The sequence below is a fragment of the Triticum dicoccoides genome, chromosome 3B (assembly GCF_002162155.2).
Source record: "Triticum dicoccoides isolate Atlit2015 ecotype Zavitan chromosome 3B, WEW_v2.0, whole genome shotgun sequence".
Lineage (NCBI taxonomy): Eukaryota > Viridiplantae > Streptophyta > Magnoliopsida > Poales > Poaceae > Triticum > Triticum dicoccoides.
This window is the reverse complement of record NC_041385.1, coordinates 101453414-101462330: the sequence shown is the minus strand read 5'-3', so window position 1 is coordinate 101462330 and position 8917 is coordinate 101453414. Positions and strand designations below refer to the sequence as shown.

The 8917-nt window shown below is 42.5% G+C and overlaps 1 long non-coding RNA gene across 3 annotated transcripts; it reads right to left on the bottom strand.

The window, feature by feature from the left end:
* Positions 1 to 2547: 2547 nt before the first annotated feature.
* Positions 2548 to 6345, bottom strand: LOC119275012. 3 transcript variants are annotated; one of them, XR_005135406.1, is made up of 6 exons: positions 5513 to 6345; positions 5226 to 5366; positions 4341 to 4723; positions 3737 to 3811; positions 3577 to 3641; positions 2548 to 2786 (listed from the first exon to the last, which is right to left on the bottom strand). It is a non-coding gene; the product is annotated as an uncharacterized LOC119275012 (long non-coding RNA). The 3 variants fall into 3 exon arrangements; XR_005135405.1 differs by having other exon boundaries at positions 3571 to 3641; positions 4341 to 4654; XR_005135404.1 differs by having other exon boundaries at positions 4341 to 4654.
* Positions 6346 to 8917: the final 2572 nt, after the last annotated feature.

Below are 8917 nucleotides of genomic sequence, written 5' to 3'. Positions count from 1 at the left end.
TCATGTTTGTTGTTAGTGATAACTTATATGGTTTCAGGTGACCTCCATCGTCCCCGTCACCGACCCCTTCCGACATCCCCGCCGTCGTCCCAGTCACCGACCCCATCCGACATCGAGCTGAGACCAGCCAAATATCCTTGTATATCTTGTGTTGTTGCTCAAATAGGATATGTGGTTGCCCAAGTGGCCGTTCATGTTCAGTTTACATCTCCGAGTGGCCTATGTTTTGCCGGAGTGTTGATTAATTTCCGTTCCGGCAAATTTCAGGCGCTCGATATGTCCTTTTTTAGCAAAGGTCATGCCGGATTTTGTCGTGAATTCTGGCATGACTTGTGCTAGAATATGTACAAGTTTAATCTTTGAATTATGATTGTAGGAAATGTCGTACTCGGATGACGACGGTCTCCGGGGGGAGTGTAGCTGGTGCCACGACGATCGAGGTATGTGCGACAGGTTCGTTCGGCTGGACGAAGATCGGCGCTTCAGCATTAAGCTCGAGGAGACCTTCGATTGTGAAACGGTACGCAACAACGACAAGTGTTTTTTTCTCCATTAAGCATGACTTCAACTATTTCAACGTCTAATTTTCATATTTTACAATTCGACTAGCTTATCCCATGCCATGCAAGACGCTATGTCTTGGAGAGGATGGGTTTTGAAGACCATGAAAATTTCGAAACAAAGAAAATACACCTAAGGACCCATCATGATATGGATTTTGAAGTAAATCTGTGCAATGCTCAGAGCGTAACCCATTTTGGTTGCCAAAATTGGGAAGCACTTTGCAAAATGTATGGTTTTTATGAGGGTATGATTGTCACCATGGATCTTGGTGATCCTGACAGCGAGGAAGACAATATGGACATTTGGGTCCTTGTTGATACGCTTCCGATTGTACGGCTATGTGAGTTTCTCAAACATAGTTATTAACTAATTTATATTGTTTATTTCAAAATAGTTGATAGCTTATTTCCATTGACAGCTTATTTTGATTCTTCAAAGATTGTGTGGAAGATGGTAGATAAAACCCACTACACCGAAGGCACCCAATTAACGTATAAGGAGAAAAATCATCTGATCACATTTTGTACTCTTCTTGAGAATTACAATGACTATTATCGAACTCCTCCAAATTATGGTGAATACGTGCCACTAGTGCATGTGTTGAACAATGATAACTTCTCTGGAGATACCCTGGTAAGATTTTTTACTATTACGACATCCGTGCATGTTTTGCATACTTCCAAAACTAGTACATCATTGCTAACTATGAAGTTATTATTATGTTTTTCAACAGAAACTACCGATGGATTGTGTGCCTCATCTGATGTCTCTGCATGGTTGCCTCTCAGTTCTGAACATACTGCCAGGTAAATCTACGGAGCTCACCTGTGCATATCAGATTTCTAAAACCTGTGAACACATGATCATCAGAGAATGGAAGAAATGTATGGACATTCGCAAGGAGGTTCTTGGAAGTAACATTCCATGAAAGGCAAGAATTGGAGATAGGCTAATCTCCATTCTCCATAATGGAGAGTTAGGGGCTATCTTGTTTTTTGTTATTTTACCTTAGAAAATGTAGTAGGTCTTAATCGAATGTAATAGGTCCTATGAGGTACAATATGCTTATTATGTAGTAATGTGTTAGAGTTGATAATGATGATCTTGAGGAGGTGTTATGTGATGTCAATGATAAAAACGATGATATTGAGGAGGTGTTATATGACAATGATGTATTTTGATGCTAAGTAGTTAATGATATGATGATGATGATGATGATATTATTATATCATTGGGTGAAAGAACCGCGGATTAGTTTCAAGTGGATGGACATCCACTTGAAACTAGTCCACGGTTCTTTCACCCCATGATGTAATAACTCATTATGATGTAAAAACAATCTCTAAATTCCTGTTGTATGAAGACTTGTGTACAGGTGTATGAATACAACATGAAAAGAAAAAGGAAAGATATAAAATACTAAAAAATAGTAGTAGCGCGGGTAAGGAGAAGCGCTACTACTAGTTACCAGTAGCGATGTTCTGATGAAGCGCTGCTACTAAGTCAATTTAGCAGTAGCGTGGGCCAAGACGCGCTATTGCTAAGCATTAGCTGTAGCGCCTTATCAGTAGCGCTCCTGCCCGCGCTACTGATAGGCCCAAAACCCGCGCTGCTGCTAAGCTTTTCCCTAGTAGTGGTGGCACAAGATTCAGCCCGGTCCAATTCGGTTTTCTACATGAGCCAAGCCCATTAATTCATCCCATTTATATATTTTTTCCTATGAATTTTTTGTCAGCTTAATGGACCAAGCCCAACATTGCAGCCTTTTTATTTTGGGGCCATGGCCTTTTTGTCTCAACAATTTCATTTTTTTTCTTTTTTTCTAAATTGGGTTCACTAGTCAGGTGGGTCCCCATTGTCAGGTTCTAGTACTGGGTCCTAGCTATCAGGGCAATATTCTTCATTTTTTTATTTCATGCAAATAAATACCTGGTATTTAAATTGGCACACAGAAAACACATGAAATACTTCAAATGTTATCAACCATCAAAGTGCTATATCATATAACACACATACAATGTGATCAGCATCAAGTTTACAATTATATAACAAGCTCCACAAGTGTACAATGAAGGATGACACATACAATCAGCATTACAACCTGAATTAGCATTACAACAAGTTTACAAATCAGCATTATACTGCTCCTAGATCCATCATGCATTGCTTCTTCCAACTTCTTCATCCTGGAGCTCATGACAAACATGAATAGAGGCCACCATCTACATGTTATAAACCAAAATGGTCAGGAACAAAATAAATTCGAACATGTTAACCTTTTGGCATAAATAACAATAGAACAATCAAAACAAGGCTACAACTAGAAGGAGCAAGCTATTTTGTATTTGAGAAACAGAAAAAAAGTGCATCAAGTATTTCTCATAAGGTAATTGAACTTATGTGCACGCATTTAGACAAAAACAAGAGCTTGCACTGTACACATTAATTAGAACAGGATCGCAAGACACCTACACAAGCTAGAAGGACTCTTTCAATTTAAAAAAAAGACATTTCAAACTTTTAACAGGCGTAATCTTGAGTTTGACAAGTACACATTAATCTTAACAGAGCATCACTGGCTTTGTTGTTGTTTGCATATTATATGGGTAGTTGTCCACCTAAACAAACACAAATGTGCAATGCTTGAGATACAGGTATGCAGGATCAGCACGCAATGCAATGATAGTCTGAGACCACATAATATCTCTCGAAGTGATACGTACAACAATAGGTTGTGTATATGTACAACAATGAATAATACGTACAACAATATCTGGAACACAGGTAGGAACTAGTATGGTTGCTTGTTGTTCATGAATGACAATCATTTGTGTGCGTACATCAAAAAGAAAACAGAAGGATTCAATTCAATTCGTCTTACCCATATATAGCAACCAATAGACATCTAATATCATTGTATTAGAGCGAAAGAGAAGTCCAGAATTCCCAAAAGGTTGCATTCTCACAAAATTTCAGATTCATCTAAGTGAGAATAATGGATGTCACCTGCACCTCGAGTCATTACTCGCAAAGTACTACAGGAAGCGTGCCTCCACCTCGTCTGACAGCTGAAGAACCTGCTCAAAATTCCATGGCATATACAAATATCAATTCATTCTGTTTGTTTCTTGTAGGTATGAAACTTCTGTAAGAATTTGTAAGACGACATTACTTTGTCCCACGTGCTGAACTATGACCTATTCACCTTCTGCGAGAAAAGGTCCGTTGCTCGCTGTTGCTCCGACACCTGAGAGAGCATTTACGTGTTAGTTGCGCACAGCAAATTACACATCAGTTTAATCATATGCATCAATTTTGTTACAAGCTTTTCTTCAGAGTTGGGCTAGTCTGTTGCTACTACTGCAGTACTATCAGTGCACATCACCGTAGTCTACATCTGCAGCTGCCCATTCACTAGAACCACATAGATCAGTAGCTGTGCTATTTGATATTAGTTGATAGTATTCCTAATAATCATAACAAAAAATACATCTAATATCAAGTAGCATGGATGCACTAAACCCCGCCTCCAACCAGCTTAACCCTAAGCAGCAACTCAGTCTCAAGCCTATGTAAATGTGTTCATATACTGTACTGGATAGCAATTAGAAGACAACTGAAGCCTTGTTATTATGTTACATAGCCTTCTTATCATTCATTTATTTGTACAAGCTGGGATTCATCTTCTATGCACTAGGTAGCTCTTAGATCTCTAGCAAACAACGAAATGTACTGTACTAGTTAGAAATTAGCAATCTGGTCCACCTCAATCTTACCTCCGGCTCTGTGTACAGTTGCTCAGCTCCTAGCTGCTGGCCTTCTATGCTGCACGTCTCTAGTCCCCAGTGCCAGGGTGCACACCTACACACTGCCATCCGCCGAGGAGACTGCTGCCACTGGCCGTGGTGACTGGGTGCGGTGGTCGACACCGGCGCAGAAGCAGCAGGGCGCAGGCACGCAGCCATTGGCAGCCTACTGGGGAAGGATGCAGCTTCCGTCGAGAAGTAGGACACGGAGTTAACATGACCAGATCCATCGAGTTGAAGAGCTCCGGCGGGATCTCGGTCAGATTCCAGAATCCAGTGACGTTCTTGCATGATCAAGGTCAATTGAACAGCCACTAGTAAGATGACTTGATAGATACACACGTGTAGGGAATCTGCCAAAATTGAGGTCAATTGAACTACCAAAACATCCTATATTTAGGAACAGAGGGAGCAATATCAATATCTGCACATGGCTACAGCTTATAAAATATGCAGAATGACTACAAGAATTGTTCGTGGAACACCTTGTGGAGCAGCTAAATTTTCAACAGTCAACTAGCCAAATATTCGGGAATTTGAACTTCGATTGAATTGCATATGACATCAAAGTAAATAGCAGAGGCAAGCTATGGAACATATAAGATTTAGAGAAGGTGAATTTTCAGTGTGTGCAGTCACACGTCATCTGACATTGAATGGACAACTAGATCACCATAACATTATTGTGCAATTGGCATCATAGAGGAATTATTTGGCACCATATAAGTATCACCACATGTTAAGATGACATATGAAAGTGGAGGAGCACTGCAACTCAGTGGAGGCACACGTAAAAAATTCATCCATGAGATTTGAGAGTGGAGAGGAGGAAGGGAAGGCTCACATATATAGTACCTGATTTTGTCATGCCAACGCCGCTGTCGATGATGGAGAGCGTCTTGTTGGGCTTATCGGGGATGAGGCGGATGAAGAGCTCCGGCTGGCGTCGAGCTTGCTCTTGTCCTTCAGGCTCTCGAGCCTGATCTTGTCAAGCGCCTGCAAGCAAAGCAGAGCAGCATTCGCGTTTGAGAAAATCGAGCCACCAATCAATCATCTCTGACTCTGACGACAAATGAACAAACAAGGCAGAGAGAGAAGCAAAGGAAACAGAGGAAGGAAGGAAGGAAGGAAGAGAGGAGTACATCTGATGAGTTGGAGATGAGCTCGCGGAGGAAGATCTCCTTGTTGGAGTAGAAGGTGTTGTTGATGAGAGAGAGCCGCCGCCCATCTGCACGTTCGTTGCCATCGCCTTCCGCTGCTGCTACTTGTCAAAGGAAACTTTGGGGAAGATGGGTGGATGGATGGGCTCCGCCATGCCCGCGACCTACGCCGTTGACCTGCGCGGCGCGCTCCACCGCGGCCTTGGCGTACGCGTACTAGAGGAAGCAGAAGTCAGCGTTGCGCTCAGGATCGTCGTGGGCGCGCACGAGCTCCACCTTGTAGAGCTCGGCCATGAGCCCAACAACCCCATCCCCCACGACGACATGGTCAAGTCGAGCGAAGGTGGATGGCCTGGTGGAGAAGGGAGCGAGGGGCTCGGGCTGGCGGAGGGCCTGGTGGAGGGTGGGCGTCGCAAGGACAAGACGACAGGGAGGGAGGGGACGGGATCGAGAGGAGCGTGTGGGGAAGGGAGGGGGTCGGAGTGGCGATGCTCCGCCAGATGCCGGCTGGAGTAGGAGCATCGGGGTCGATGGGGAGCAGCAGGAGCCTAGGTTGTGCGTGCGCGGGTAGTAGAGGGGCTCGCCGGTGGCTCACCGAGGGAGAGATCCAGGAGGGGATGGGGAGGGAGGTGGCAGCATGATCTAGAAGGCGAGGAGGAGCGAGTGGTGGCGTGCGGGCGCTGGCGGTGGGATCAGCTGAATTGGGGTGGCGGCTGCGAGGAGTGCATCTGAATCGAGAGAGAGAGGGGAGAGGAGTGGAGTTAGGGTTTGGTTGCGGCGGCGAGAGAGAGGACGAGGGAGGAGTGGAGTTAGGGTTTGGGTGCGGCGGCGAGAGAGTGGGGTATCTCTTTTTTTATTTATTTATTCTGTACATAGATGGATGTATGGATGTGGAATGGAGAGATGGATGTGCGCCACGTCATCGATCCGTGGGAAGAGTTGTGATTGGTTCGGAAAATCAATGATTTAAAATAGTTTCAAGCACTCAAAATAGAGGGATTTTGTGAAGCAGCTATCAAAAATATTTTCTAGAAAGGCAGCACACAAATTTTCACTCGAGTTAGATCGCATTTTATGGATGAGGACCAATTTGTATGCATTTCTGATATTTCTAGCTATTTTTCATCATTTTTCGAGTGCCCAAAATGAGTTTTTTTTGAAGGAGCTACAATATATTTGTTGCAAAATTGGACCAAATCAATTTTCTAAAATAATAGGACATATTTAACGCACAATTGATCAAATGGTTGGGTGTCAAAAGTTTTTATCCACCACTCGTGAAAAAGACAAATTTCCGTCGATTCAGCTGGAAGCGGGTCAAATTTGAACTGAAGCTGCCTCATAGTTTGTTATTTATTTTTTCCAAAAACCATTTCTAGGTACGTAAGTATCTATTTAATCAGAGAAACACCAAAAAAATTCCAAGATTCAACCACTAGCTAGGAACGGTCAAGCCGTCCGTTTTGACCGCATTTTGAAACAGGCATAAAAATTCAAAAAAAAAATCAAAAAATTGGAAAACCTTCGCATTGTGTCATTATATGTGACCAAGTTTCCAGGAAAAATAATAAACTTGTAATATGGTAATTGTTTTAAAAAAGTGTTCTCAGAAATGAGCTATCAAGTGTGAAGATTCACGACTTTCAAGCCAAATGATCAATCTTATGGCCACATTCATGGCATAGTTTGTTCAAATGATCTCATATTGTGCAAAAGGGTGCATATTGGAATGGCAAACAATGTTGCCTAAGGAAGTTTTAATTTTCTGTGGACGAAAAAACAATTTTCCATTTTCCGAGTGCCTGAAATGAGTTTTTTTTGTGAAGGACCTACCATATATTTGTTGCAAAATTGGACCTAATCAATTTTATAAAATACTTGGCCATATTTAATGCACAATGGACAAAATGGTTGGGTGTCAAAATTTTTGATCCACCTCTGGTGAAAAAGACAAATTCCCGTCAAGTCAGCTGGAAGTGGGTCAAATTTGAACTGCAGCCGCCTCATAGTTTACTCTTTATTTTTTCGAAAAATCATTCCTAGGTAAATAAGTATCTATTTAATCAGAAATACATGGTTTGATGGCGAGACATCAAGGTTTGGACGGTGGCCGAGGGCCCCAACACTAGAGCGCGTAAGCTCGCATGCCCGCCGCGTGGTCACTGCGTGACTATGGCGTTGCCATGTGTTCTAGGCGGCCTAGGCATGTCTAGTGGGTTGGGCACTCCCCAGGTAGGTGCTAGGAAGAAAATCACAACATAAGATTCGCACGAGGAGACCGATCGATGCACAAACATGAATAAGCAGCCAAGTGTTTGATTCGCAATACGAGAAATGCACATGGCTAATGGGCGTGAGTTTTGGCTGAGGATGATCAGTTAGTAAGAAGGCCGTCTTCACAAATTTTCACCTCAAAAGAAGGAGTCTAGGTGGTACTTGCTTTACAAAGTACCACACTGGACATAAATACAAATGTTGAAGCTGAGCTCAAAATAATGAATGGATTGAGCTGGCATTTGGTGGAGGATGTTTATTTGGGCATAGGAAAGCACTATAGAAAATGGATACCATTTGGACATGCCGAAGTGGTACTTCCTTCACAAAGTGCTTCTCTGAACAGAATAGGAAAATGAATATTTTTGAATTATTTTTGAACTAGGCAAGGAATGTTTTTGACATATTTGATGAAGATATGATCCAAAACATTTATGAGAATTTTGTGGGAATTTTTGGAATAACAGAAATATAGGTTGCTTCACAACCTAGGGCAAAAACTGCCACATGGACATGACACATAGGCAAAACTGATGAGATGGCGCCTAGTCATCACACCCCACTACAATCTACAAGGCTATGACCATCTATATTGGTCGTTAAAAACTAGAAATAAGGCAGCGGACTAGCACTGTTTGCTTTGTGACCATTTCGTTTAAGGAAATTACGACCTTTCTGACCAAAATGGTCGCAATGGTTTAGGGTTTGGAGCCCCCCGAACAGCTTTTGACCAATTGGTCTGAAATGGTCATAGATCTATGACCAATTCTTCCAGGGTCATTGACAGAAGGTCACTAGTTGACATATTTCTTGTATTGTCATGGTACATGTGAATTGTGCTGCTGTGTGGAAAGGATGAAGCAATGACAGCGATCAAGCGCTGGTGATGTGCCTTGAACTACGTCGGTATTTCCCCAAAGAGGAAGGGCTGATGCAGCACAACAATGATAGGTATTTCCGTCAATGATGATACCAAGGTTATCGAACTAGTAGGAGAACCAAGAAACACTACGTAAACGGTACCAACACACAAAGAACACATACTTGCAACCCGACGTGTTAAAGGGGTTGTCAATCCCTTTCGGGTAACGATGCCAGAAATTGTCACGTTGA